Raw genomic sequence first — 14,337 nt, 5'->3', positions numbered from 1 at the left:
ATATATATATTAGCCGTTTTGTACAAGTGATTGTGTCTTACTCACTGTTCCCATGGATGTTGTGGACATTTTTAAAGTTTTGTATTAAAATTTGGAACTTTTAAACTCTATTTCGTCTGCTGCAATCTGCCTTTGTTACACACACATATATATATATATATATATATATATATTTGCAATCCAGTAAATATATGAGCATATTAAAAATAAATAAATCTAGCACTGGTATGCCATTTATTTATTATACATACACCAGGGAAAGAAAGGACATGCTGGCATACCAGTGCTAGATTTATTTATTTGATTTCATTTTTAATATGCTCATATTTACTGGATTGCAAATACCTTCCCTGGTACTGAGGAGTGCATACATTTCTTTGTCACTTATAGGCAGAGTTTTATACATGTGTAACAGCGACACCTAATGGTCAGAGCATTGTTATCCACTGCTAGATAATATTGATACTAGTCTCCTATACTGCATAGCTTTCTACTCAAGGTTTGTCGTTGTGGACATTTAATTGATGTGCCTGAGCTATAATTTTTTTTAAATGTTTTTTTTTATGCCCATTAAGAGGGGAAAATAAAATATTTAAAATTAAAAAAAATTGCAAAATATAGCAGCTTTAGTGAAATGTTTTTCAAATGAGTAAAATGTATCAGAATGCAATAAATAATGTTCTATTTCTGACAGCAATTAGCAAGCAGATTGATTTTTATGTATTGCTAACCCCTATGAGCAAATTAAAGTAATTTAGCTCTGTGTACTTCAGGGAAACTATGTAGCTTTAAGTGCCACTTAAAGATCACATTTTCCATTTCCCAAATCATATTATTTTGTTTATGCAAGTTCATCTACAGGCCTGCCATTGGGGGTATGGTAGTTGGTAACTGAGCTCCCAGGAACACCTGGGCTTGGACTCTTATCAGTGCTATTTATTATTAGATGCTACGCTATGCTCAGCTTATTTGTGCTATAGCTGATTTGTGTCACTTAAAACTACATAGTTTCCCTGAAGTATACAGAGCTAAATTACTTTTAATTTGCTCCATTTCGGTAAGTTTATGGCCGATAACGATTATTTCAGAAATTCGAAATATCGGCCCTAATAATCGGCTGCTCTAATAATCGGCCGACCCCTAATGTATACATACTTGCTTACCACTCAACTGATATAAAATAGGCTTTATAACCTATAATCTATAGACCTCTTTGCAATATATATTGGGTCCAGACTACACCGTTACTCCCTAACTAAGATACCTACTAGGGTCCAAGAGAGACTCCTCAAGTTCTTTCCCCAAAGCTTCCCCATTTCAGTTTGACTTACATTCCTGGTGGTCCAAGAGAGGCCACTGTTTATAGTCAGAGGAATATATTTTGCACTCTATGTTAACTTTCTCATAGGGGATTATTACTCTGACATCTATAGAGAAACTGAGAGGTTAGTTTTATGCTCTACTGTACCGCATATACAGCTTTACGATATGAGAATATTCTGTAGCCAATTATATCTTGATGTCAAATTGTATATTATAATTAATGCCCTTTAAAATTCATACAATGCTATGTATAACAACAATTTTGTTTATAGCTGTAATGTGTTACTCACTGCCTAAGGGCCCTTATATTGAGCAACTATGTACCGATTTGTTTTCAACCTCAAAAATATATAAATAAATATAAAAAAAACGCATGCCTAGGAGGACTCAGAGCAACAATGCACTACTATGATCTAGCTGTTGATTGTCGGAGGCACACATATTCCTCTTGCCATTTGCTCACCCAATGTGTTCTGCTAGCTCCCAATGCTGTTCTTTCAATAAAGCATATCAAAATAATGAAGCCTATGGGATAATAGAAGTAAATTGGAAAGTGGTTTGAAATGGTTTACTTTATCTGAACAGATGTTTACATTTTTAATTTCCCTTTAAGCTTAAAGGGACAGTCTAGGCCAAACTTTCATGATTCAGATAGAGCATGTAATTTTAAACAATTTTCCTATTTACTTTTATCTCCAATTTTGCTTTATTCTCTTGGTATTCTTAGTTGAAAGTTTAACCTAGGAGGTTCATATGCTAATTTCTTAGACCCTGAAGCCCACCTCTTTCAGATTGCTTTTTAACAGTTTTTCACCACTAGAGGGTGTTAGTTCACATATTTCATATAGATAACACTGTGCTCGTGCATGTGAAGTAATCTGAGAGCAGGCACTGATTGGCTAGACTGCAAGTCTGTCAAAAGAACTGAAAAAAGGGGCAGTTTGCAGAGGCTTAGATACAAGATAATCACAGAGGTTAAAAGTATATTATTATAACTGTGTTGGTTATGCAAAACTGGGAAATGGGTAATAAAGAGATTATCTATCTTTTAAAACAATAAAAATGCTGGTGTAGACTGTCCCTTTAATATAAAAATGTGTAAAAGCATGATACCATTTGCGTATAATACATAGGTAACGTTAATACGACCCTGATACAAAGAAAATCTAATGTAAACCTACAATAAATACATATTTTATATATAAATACAGAATCACATTTAGTCTAAATTTAGATCATTAACAGTTTAATGCCTGGAGCACTTCTTGAACCTGTGTGTGGACAGTCTACAAACAAGAAAGTACAAATATCTCAACTCTTGTCTCACACTGCTGCACCCTCTCTCTGTTATGTTCCTGAGATGAAACACAATGTTGCCCTGTGTGGACCTAATAGACGCTGTCTGGCATAATCTGCGTCATTTTATTATGTGAGACTTTTTGGAGATTAAATGGACATTCTATTTTTTCCCCCCCTTGTTTCAACAATAAAAGCACATTTCAAAATGTATTATTTTTTTTAACACCACATTTCCCCTGAATTAGCCTACACTTTCTTATCATGCTAGTACAGGCTTGTCTTTCTCCACCAATAGAGCTGTTGGAGGTGTCAGCCACTGAACATAAATGATACATTAGAATGTAAAAATAAAATACACTAATTTGTATGAGTGTTTTTTAGTGTTTCGTTAGAGCTATGTTAGTGCTGTTTTGTGCAGCAAAAAATTAAGATTTGTGCTGATTTTATTTTTAAGATAATAGCATTTGTTTTTTGAGTTATTACAGATTAAATAAAGGTCACCCAGCCCCCCTGCAACAACCAAAAGACATGAATCCGGGCTGGTTGGTTAGTGCTGTTTAAATCTCTGTTCTATCTTGTTTCATTTTTGAGTTATCAGCTATTTAATAAAAGGTACCCAGCCCCACTACAACAGCAAAAACACATGAATCTGGGCTGGTTGGTGAGTGCTGTGTTTGTGTCGTTAAAACTTTAATTTGTGAATAAAAATATAATTCATTTGTGCTGATTTATGCTTCAAAAATGAACATTAGTGATAGTTTTGATGATATTAAGCATTATATATGATCAAACGCCGTCCACTTTGCACTCCACATTATTAAATTTTACAAACAAATATACCATTAGTTTGTGCTGAGAATCTGTTGATTTGTGCTCAAAAAATTAATGTTTGTGCTGGTTTGCTTTTGGAAATATTGAGCATTAGATTTGATCAAACCCCGCATACTTTGCACCCCACATTATCACATTTTAAAAGCAGATATACCGTTTGTGCTGATTTGTGTTGCAAAAAAACCCAAAAACGTACGTTTGTACTAGTTTGGTTTTGGAAATATTGAGTATTATATTTTATCAAACTCCGCCCACTTTGCAAGTGCTACCCAGGTGCTGAACCAAAAAACAGAATTTATGCTTACCTGATAAATTATTTTCTCTTGCGGTGTATCCAGTCCACGGATTCATCCTTTACTTGTGGGATATTCTCATTCCCTACAGGAAGTAGCAAAGAGAGCACACAGCAAAGCTGTCCATATAGCTCCCCCTCTAGCTCCACCCCCCACTCATTCGACCAAAGGTTAGGAAGAAAAAGGAGAAACCATAGGGTGCAGTGGTGACTGTAGTTTAAACGAAAAAATGTTTTACCTGACTTAAATGCCAGGGCGGGCCGTGGACTGGATACACCGCAAGAGAAAGTAATTTATCAGGTAAGCATAAATTCTGTTTTCTCTTGCAACGTGTATCCAGTCCACGGATTCATCCTTTACTTGTGGGATACCAATACCAAAGCTTTAGGACACGGATGAAGGGAGGGAACAAGACAGGTACCTTAAACGGAAGGCACCACTGCTTGCAAAACCTTTCTCCCAAAAATAGCCTCCGAAGAAGCAAAAGTATTGAATTTGTAAAATTTGGCAAAAGTATGCAGTGAAGACCAAGTCGCTGCCTTACAAATCTGTTCAACAGAAGCCTCATTTTTGAAAGCCCATGTGGAAGCCACTGCTCTGGTAGAATGAGCAGTAATTCTTTCAGGAGGCTGCTGGCCAGCAGTCTCATAGGCCAAACGGATGATGCTTTTCAGCCAAAAGGAAAGAGAGGTAGCAGTCGCTTTCTGACCTCTCCTCTTACCAGAATAGATAACAAACAAGGAAGATGTTTGTCTGAAATCCTTAGTTGCTTGTAAATAGAACTTTAAAGCACGAACTACATCAAGATTGTGTAATAGACGTTCCTTCTTCGAAGATGGATTAGGACGCAGAGAAGGAACAACTATTTCCTGGTTAATATTCTTGTTAGAAACAACTTTAGGAAGAAAACCAGGCTTGGTACGCAAAACTACCTTATCTGCGTGGAACACCAGGTAAGGTGAATCACACTGTAAGGCAGATAATTCTGAAACTCTTCAAGCAGAAGAGATAGCTATCAAAAACAAAACTTTCCAAGATAACAACTTAATGTCTATGGAATGTAAAGGTTCAAACGGAACCCCTTGAAGAACTGAAAGAACTAGATTCAAACTCCATGGCAGAGCCACAGGTTTATAGACAGGCTTGATTCTGACTAAAGCCTGAGCAAACGCTTGAACGTCTGGTACTTCTACCAGACGCTTGTGTAACAGGATAGACAAAGCAGATATTTGTCCTTTTAAGTAACTAGCTGACAATCCTTTCTCCAATCCTTCTTGGAGAAAAGACAATATCCTGGGAATCCTAATCTTACTCCATGAGTAACCCTTGGATTCACACCAACAAAGATATTTCCTCCATATCTTATGGTAGATTTTCCTGGTGACAGGCTTTCTAGCCTGAATCAGAGTATCTATAACTGACTCAGAGAACCCCCGCTTTGATAGAATTAAGCGTTCAATCTCCAAGCAGTCAGACGTAGAGAAACAAAATTTGGATGCTTGAACGGACCCTGTATCAGAAGGTCCTGCCTCATTGGCAATGTCCATGGTGGGACAGATGACATGTTCACTAGGTCTGCATACCAAGTCCTGCGTGGCCACGCAGGCGCTATCAGAATCACCGAAGCCTTCTCCTGCTCGATTCTGGCAACCAGACGCGGGAGGAGAGGAAACGGTGGAAAAACATAAGCCAGATTGAAGGACCAAGGCGCTGCTAGAGCATCTATCAATACCGCCTTGGGATCCCGGGACCTGGACCCGTAGAGAGGAAGTTTGGTGTTCTGACGGGACGCCATCAGATCCAACTCTGGAGTGCCCCAACGCTGAGTCAGCTGGGCAAATGCCTCCGGGTGGAGTTCCCACTCCCCCAGGTGAAAAGTCTGACGACTTAGAAAATCCGCCTCCCAGTTGTCTACTCCTGGGATGTGAATTGCTGAGAGATGGCAGGAGTGATCCTCTGATTATTTTGGTTACTTCTGTCATCGCTAGGGAACTCTTTGTTCCCCCCTGATGATTGGCGTAAGCTACAGTCGTGATGTTGTCCGACTGAAATCTGATGAATTTGGCCGCAGCTAGTTGAGGCCATACCTGAAGAGCGTTGAATATCGCCCTCAGTTCTAGAATGTTTATCGGGAGAAGAGTTTCTTCCCGAGACCATAAGCCCTGAGCTTTCAGGGAGTCCCAGACCGCACCCCAGCCTAACAGACTGGCGTCGGTCGTTACAATGATCCACTCTGGCCTGCGGAAACATATTCCTTGAGACAGGTGATCCTGAGACAACCACCAGAGAAGAGAATCTCTGGTCTCCCGGTCCAACTGAATTTGAGGAGACAAATCTGCATAATCCCCATTCCACTGAGCATGCATAGTTGCAGTGGTCTGAGGTGTATCCGAGCAAAAGGGACTATGTCCATTGCCGCAACCATTAGTCCGATTGTCTCCATGCACTGAGCCACAGATGGCCGAGGAATGGAATAAAGAGCTCGGCAAGTAGTTAAGAGTTTTAGCTTTCTGACCTCCGTCAGAAATATTTTCATTTCTACCGAGCCTATCAGGGTTCCTAGGAATGGAACTCTTGTGAGGGGGGAGAGAGAGAGAACTCTTTTTGATGTTCACCTTCCACCAGTGAGACCTCAGAAAGGCCAATACAATCTCCGTGTGAGACTTGGTTCTTTGGAAAGTTGACGCCTGAATTAAGATGTCGTCTAGGTAAGGCACGACTGCTATGCCCCGCGGTCTTAGAACCGCCAGGAGGGACCCTAGCACCTTTGTGAAAATTCTGGGAGCAGTGGCCAACCCGAAAGGAAGAGCCACAAACTGAAAATGCTTCTCCAGAAAGGCGAACCTGAGAAACTGGTGATGATCTTTGTGGATAGGAATGTGCAGATATGCATCCTTTAGATCAGTGTTTTTCAACCAGTGTGCCGTGGCACACTAGTGTGCCGTGAGAGATCCTCAGGTGTGCCACGGCAGACTGACAACAGTGTGACATATTTTTTAAACTTTGCTTGTATTTTATTCCCAGTGCAGGGGTAGTTTATAGGAGGCATGGCATAATAGCACAATACATACAGTATGTGTGTGTTTGTGTGTATGTGTATATATATATGCTGTATTAGGCTACAATGTGTGATTTTTTTTAATTTTGGGATGGTGGTGTGCCACAGGATTTTTTAATGTAAAAAAGTGTGCCACAGCAAAAGAAAGGTTAAAAATCACTGCTTTAGATCCACGGTAGTCATATATTGACCCTCCTGGATCATTGGTAAGATTGTCCGAATGGTCTCCATCTTGAATGATGGGACTCTGAGGAATTCGTTTAGAATTTTGAGATCCAGGATTGGTCTGAAAGTTCCTTCTTTTTTGGGAACCACAAACAGGTTTGAGTAAAACCCCAGTCCTTGTTCTGCAATTGGAACTGGGTGGATCACTCCCATTGTATGTAGATCTTCTACACAGCGTAAAAACGCCTCTTTCTTTGTCTGATCTGTAGACAGACGAGAAATGTGGAACCTTCCCCTTGGAGGAGAGTCCTTGAATTCTAGAAGGTATCCCTGGGCTACAATCTCTAATGCCCAAGGATTGTGTACATCTCTTGCCCAGGCCTGAGCGAAGAGAGAGAGTCTGCCCCCTACTAGATCCGGTCCCGGATCGGGGGCTACCCCTTCATGCTGTCTTGGTGGCAGCTGCAGGCTTTTTGGCCTGTTTACCCTTATTCCAGCCCTGGTAAGGTTTCCAGTTTGCCTTGGGCTGTGAAGCGTTACCCTCTTGCTTTGCAGCCGGAGAGGATGAAGTGGGGCCGTTCCTGAAATTGCGAAAGGAACGAAAATTAGCTTTGTTCTTTGTTTTAAAGGCTTTGTCCTGAGGGAGAGCATGGCCTTTTCCCCCGGTGATATCTGAAATAATCTCTTTCAATTCAGGCCCGAATAGGGTCTTCCCTTTGAAAGGAATGTTCAAAAGCTTGGATTTAGACGACACATCGGCCGACCAGGACTTTAGCCATAGCGCCCTGCGCGCCAAAATGGCGAAACCTGAATTTTTCGCTGCTAACTTAGCTATTTGGAAAGCGGCGTCAGTGATAAAAGAATTAGCTAGCTTTACAGCCTTAATTCTATCCATAATTTCCTCATATGAGGTCTCCATCTGGAGCGAGTCTTCCAGCGCCTCAAACCAGAAAGCAGCTGCAGTAGTTACAGGAATAATGCAGGCAATAGGTTGGAGAAGAAAACCTTGTTGAACAAAAATTTTCTTAAGTAAACCCTCTAATTTTTTATCTATAGGGTCTTTAAAAGCACAACTGTCTTCAATTGGTATGGTTGTGCGTTTAGCTATTGTAGAAACAGCCCCCTCCACCTTAGGGACCGTCTGCCATGAGTCCCGCATGGGGTCAGATATGGGGAACATTTTCTTAAAAACAGGAGGGGGGACAAAAGGGACACCTGGCCTATCCCACTCCCTAGTAACGATATCCGCAATCCTCTTAGGGCCCGGAAACGCATCCGTGTAAACAGGGACCTCTAGGTACTTGTCCATTTTACACAATTTCTCTGGGATCACCAAAGGGTCACAGTCATCCAGAGTAGCTAATACCTCCCTAAGTAAAACACGGAGGTGTTCTAGTTTAAATTTAAAAGCCAATGTATCTGAATCTGTCTGGGGAGGAACCCTTCCTGAATCAGAGACTTCTCCCTCAGACATCAAATCCCTCGCTCCCACTTCAGAGCGTTGTGAGGGTATATCGGATACGGCTACCAAAGCGTAAGAATGCTCATAATCTGTTCTTAAAACGGAGCTATCACGCTTTGCAGGTAACACGGGCAGTTTATATAAGAAGGCTTTAAGAGAATTATCCATGACTGCCGCTAAGTCTTGTAATGTAAAAGGGTTAGACGCACTAGAGGTAATAGGCGTCGCTTGCGCGGGCGTAACTGGTTGTGACACTTGGGGAGAGGCAGACGGGCTACCCTCGTTACCTTCAGTCTAAGAATCATCTTGGGCCAAATTCTTAAGTGCAACAATATGATCTTTAATCTGTATAGACATATCAGTACAAGTGGGACACATTCTGAGAGGGGGTTCCACCATGGCTTCTAAACACATTGAACAAGGATTTTCCTTAGTGTCAGACATGTTTAACAGACTAGTAGAGTACACAAACAGGCTTGGAAATCACTTTAATCAAATAAAAAACACAATTTGAAAAAAACGTTACTGTGCCTTTAAGAGATAAAAAGAGCACACAATTTTACAAAAACAGTGAAAAATGCAGCAATCTTTCTGAAATTTTCACAGTATATACCTAAAGCTTAATAAGATTGCACCCCAAGTTTCAAAACGATTAACACCTTAATGCCCAAACCGGAGCAGCCTAAAGCCAACACCTGGTTAAATCACTACAGCACCTTGCCACAGCCTTGCTGTTGCCCTACCTGCCCTTAGGGATCAGATTTGGGGGAATATAGCTTCTTTTAGGCCATCAAACATCAGCAGGACCCTCAATGTGAAACAGCATGAACTTATCTGCAATTCTAAGTGCGCATCTGAGGCGTGAAATTAGGCCCCTCCCACTCTACTCCGGAGCTGTGAGGCCTAGTAAATCCCTCCTAAGTGACTAAAAAACAGCCATGTGGTAATAACCCAAGAAAAAACCCAAAAGGGCTTTCAAAGTGTCTTGCAAAATGATTTTTCCTTAGCCAAACAATCGATTGCCCTGAATAAGTGTCAACCAGTATATTAGCCCTATTATGTAAGCATTCAATTCCTTACTAAGTCTGTGAACATAGCTTGCCCTCCCCTCATGGGGATATTGTCAGTCTCTTCTAGCATTATCTCAGTCTTGTCTAGAAATAAATGACTGAACATACCTTATTGCAGATCACCCTGCAAACTGTTCCCCCCAACTGAAGTTTTCTGGTACTCCTCAGTCCTGTGTTGGAACAGCAGTGGATTTTAGTTACAACATGCTAAAATAATTTTCCTCTCAGCAGAAATCTTCATCACTTTTCTGCTAGAGAGTAAATAGTACAAACCGGTACCATTTAAAATAACAAACTTTTGATTGAAGATAATAAAAACTACAATTCTAACACCACATTCACTTTACACTCCCGAGAGAGACCCTAGTGCTTAGAGCCAGCAAAGAGAATGACTGAGGGGTGGAGCTAGAGGGGGAGCTATATGGACAGCTTTGCTGTGTGCTCTCTTTGCTACTTCCTGTAGGGAATGAGAATATCCCACAAGTAAAAGATGAATCCGTGGACTGGATACACCTTGCAAGAGAAATGGGCCAACTCCTAAGCTTACATTCCTGCTTTTTCAAATAAAGATACCAAGAGAAAGGAAAAAATTAGATAATAGGAGTAAATTAGAAAGTTGCTTAAAATAGCATGCTCTATCTGAATCATGAAAGAAAAAAAAAATCTTGAGAGTCTTGAGAAAGGCCTGATACGGGCCAAAACACGTAGACACTGGTAAGCCTTATTCTATTTGTCATATAATTTTGTACAATCTACACTATCTCTATTTTCGTTTTTTTAGGAGGGACCATATTTGTAAACTAGCCCATTACTAGGCTCATTTCCTCACTTATTTTGGGATAATTTCTACAATCAACATTGTTTTCTGGAGATACTTACATCTATCAAGGGGAATAGGATTACAACATGACTTTCACTATTGGACTTCAATATTGAACTTTATTAATTGACTTATCACAATCTTTGGTCCACACTGGGTTGTTTGTTAGGACACAGTTACTCACATTTGTATAGATATTTTTACATATTTTACACATTTTTTATACAATGTCTATATATTTTTATATTTTCCCTTTTTGAATTTTTTGATTCGTTTGACATATGCACACAATTTTTTGAGATTTTATTCACGGATTTTTCACATATTTCACATATTAATTTTTGGCCGCAATATATGCACTTCTTGGAGTTCATGACAGTTAGGATCCTGGTCAGATCCCAATATCCATAGGAAACATCATTTTTATAATAAGGTTTATTTTTGGTTTTATACCATCAATATTTTTAAACTCTACTGATTTTAAATTATTCTCTTCATTTATTGTGAAAACCATCATGGATCCATGAAATATTGGTTTATTTGTATTTTATTTGCACTGTATGTATTAAATTGTTTTTAATTTTACTTTACTTGTATTTACCTGCCTTCGTATAGTTGGCGCCTGGGCATATTTCTTTTCTATTTCTCTTGGGTGCTTGCTAGAGCCAGCAAAGAGAATGACTGAGGGGTGGAGCTAGAGGGGGAGCTATATGGACAGCTTTGCTGTGTGCTCTCTTTGCTACTTCCTGTAGGGAATGAGAATATCCCACAAGTAAAGGATGAATCCGTAGACTGGATACACCTTGCAAGAGAAATGGGCCAACTCCTAAGCTTACATTCCTGCTTTTTTCAAATAAAGATACCAAGAGAAAGGAAAAAAATTAGATAATAGGAGTAAATTAGAAAGTTGCTTAAAATAGCATGCTCTATCTGAATCATGAAAGAAAAAATGTGGGTTTAGTATCCTTTTAATGACTTGGAGCAAGGATTAAATAGCAACACCTCTATTTTTGCAGAAGACACAAAGTCGTGTTAGGTCATTGGGTCAGGGCAGGGTGAACTTAAAGGGACAGTCTACACCACAATATTTATGGTTTTAAAAGATAGATAATCCCTTTATTACCCATTCCCTAGTTTTGCATAACCAACACAGTTATATTAATACACTTTTTACCACTGTGATTATCTTGTATCTAAGCCTCTGCAAACTGCCCCTTATTTCAGTTCTTTTGACAGACTTGCATTTTAGCCAATTAGTGCGGGCTCCTAGGAACTCCAAGTGCGTGAGCATAGTGTTATCTATATGAAACACAGGCGGCCTTCAAGGGCTTAGAAATTAGCATATGAACCTCCTAGATTTAGCTTTCAACTAAGAATGCATTATTACAGTGAATGCACAGTCACAACAGTGAATCATGGAGACGATATGGGACTGCATGACTGCAAAAGGTGTTGGGGAGATGACATTTATAGATGGCACCATTAAATGCCTGCAATATACCAAAATATTGGCAAGATGACTCCCAGTCTCCAGAAGTTTAGCAGAGGACGAATATTCATGCATGATAACGATCCAAAGCACACTGCCAAAATCACAAAGGAGTTTCTAAAGGAGAAACAAGTGAAAACTATGACCTGGCCAAGTATGTCACCTGACTTGAATCCAGTAGAACACCTTTGGGGTATTTTAAAGAGAATGGTAGAGCAACACAACCCCTCCAGCAGAGAGCAGGTTAACAAAAAATTTTTTATCTCTGAAGAAGGGCAGAACATCTCCCCAGAAATTTGTACGACACTGGTTTCCTCCATGCCAAGAAGGATTGAGTCTGTCATAAAAAATAAAGGTGGGCATGCAAAGTATTGAAAAAAATAAAAGATTTGAATCTCAGTAATGAAAGGTGCACTGACTTTTGTTGCATCGATTTCCTGCTTTGGGGCCGGTATCCTATATAATAAAAGGCCAAGTGTGTTTGTCCGAAGCTGTCATGTGCAGTAGAGACAGCACGAGGACAAACACACCTGACCTTTGAGTCCCTAGCTGAAGATCTGCGCCGCGGCAGAAGTGGGCATGGCCAGGCGTGACCGGGGGCGTGGCAGGGCACGGTCACGCGATATATGGAAGATGGGAGAGAGATAGAGCGCAAAAGAAAGGGTGGGAGAGAGCGCGCAAAAGAGATGGGGGAGAGAGAGCGCGCAAAAGAGATGGGGGGGAGAGAGAGAGCGCGCAAAAGAGATGGGGGGGAGAGAGAGAGCGCGCAAAAGAGATGGGGGAGGAGAGAGAAAGCGTGCAAAAGAGATGGGGGGAGAGAGAGAGCGCGCAAAAGAGATGGGGGGAGAGAGAGAGCGCGCAAAAGAGATGGGGGGAGAGAGAGAAAGCTCAAAAGAGAGGGGGGGGAGAGAGCAAAAGAGAGGGGGAGGGAGAGAGCGCAAGAGGTGGGACCGCTGTACTGCAAAAAATGGCCCGTGTGAACGGGCTTTAGGACTAGTTTTTAATGTAGTAAAGCTAAACTGTTAGTTTTTAATTTTACATAAGAGCAAATACCCTATTGTAAAACTTAGACAAAATGCAATTACTGTTAGGTTATACAATTTTAAATCATTTGACATTTAAGTGATATTGCACTGGAGTGTACTCACTTCTGTTGTATACTGTATATACACACACTAATCAATTGCCAGCAGTTTTCTTTTGTCATTGTCTGAATCACAAAAGAAAAATGTTTGCGTTTTAAATTCCTTTAAACACATATTTTCAACAAGCTTTATTTATTAAAAGGTGACAACATGACATTTTGGTTACAAATACAAGTGTACTATCTCTCTAAACATCTAAGTTTAAAGTATAGGAAGAAACATTAAACAAACTAATAATAACATTAAATGCTCATGTGTACAGCAGTGTACGTGGTTCCTATATTAAAACCAAACTTTATTTGTTTTCCTTAACAAAAAGATCTTGAAAAACTCACTTCTAATCAGCACAAGTCCTTAGCAGACACTGAAGATCAGTAAATCACATGGATGCAGTCTCACAGAGCAGGAAGCACAGTACTGCCCTGCCCACATTAAAATCCAGCTATTTGACACAGCCATTCCTACAAAACATAGTTAACCTTGTAGCTGCCAAAAAAAAGCTGCAACTCTATCTAGTAGCCAAGGGGCTAAAGTGCATTTCAAACTGGAGCACATCGTTAGATATCAGCAGTAAATGATTTTACATTGATAGAAAACTATTTTCTAAGAAAATATATTTTGAAGTACAATAAATTGTAAAAACAGCAATTCTGATTAAAAGAACACACTGAAAAACATAAACTACACCTTGTTTCTAAGATAAAGAAAAAATAAAGAGCTGGTTGTTATACAGTAAGGACACCAGGACATAGTAGTCAGTGTCACATGGCTTGCAAAGTGTAGTGCTGTTGCTGTAGGACACACTAATAAATAAATACACAGGATAAAAAAAGTTCTACAGACTATAGCAGAGACCGTACTATAACCCGAGGGAGGGGGATAGCATTAACCTATCAGGGCTCAACCTGATTTCAGCACTAACTCTCCTTCCTCACCTGTTTCTTTGTGTTCCACTCTTCCAAACACCGGAAATAGAGACCGGAGGCGGAGCTGGTGTTTTAATATAAAGTGTCCCAGTCAGAACATCTCTAGTACTGTACACACTACAACTCGGTCTCTATCTCTATGGGTTGTAACTATAATGTGGTGACTGGCAATAACTTTATCAATTAGCACATAACCCCTCTGGTGCTACACATGCTCAGTCACATGACACAAACACCGACAGCCGGTTAGATATTCTCTCCAGATCACCCGGTGCTGTGCAGAGAGATTTTATTTAAACAAACTGGTTTAACAGCTGATATCCATTCATGTGCTCCAAGCTGAAATGCTCTTTAGCCCCTTGGCTACCAGAGAGGACTGCAGCATGTTGCTTTACAATGGCTTGTTTTTTGTTTTGTTTTTTGGAAGCCATAGTGTTAATAGCATTTACGTTTTGT

General features: G+C 40.1%; 1 protein-coding gene across 2 annotated transcripts in view; it reads right to left on the bottom strand.

The window, feature by feature from the left end:
• STEAP3 (STEAP3 metalloreductase) overlaps positions 1–14,098 on the bottom strand; it is a 142,315-nt gene extending 128,217 nt beyond the window's left edge. The window contains exon 1 of one of the 2 annotated variants that reach the window (XM_053698021.1): positions 13,891–14,098. The gene's annotated coding sequence lies outside the window, so the exon portion shown is untranslated. Of the gene's footprint in view, positions 1–13,290; positions 13,355–13,890 lie in introns of those variants that run through there. The other variant, XM_053698023.1, reaches the window with a different exon arrangement.
• Between the last annotated feature and the right edge of the window lie 239 nt (positions 14,099–14,337).

This window comes from Bombina bombina, chromosome 1 (assembly GCF_027579735.1).
Source record: "Bombina bombina isolate aBomBom1 chromosome 1, aBomBom1.pri, whole genome shotgun sequence".
NCBI classification, from domain to species: Eukaryota; Metazoa; Chordata; class Amphibia; order Anura; family Bombinatoridae; genus Bombina; species Bombina bombina.
The sequence above is the reverse complement of the archived record's forward strand: the minus strand, read 5'-3'. Positions and strand labels throughout refer to the sequence as shown.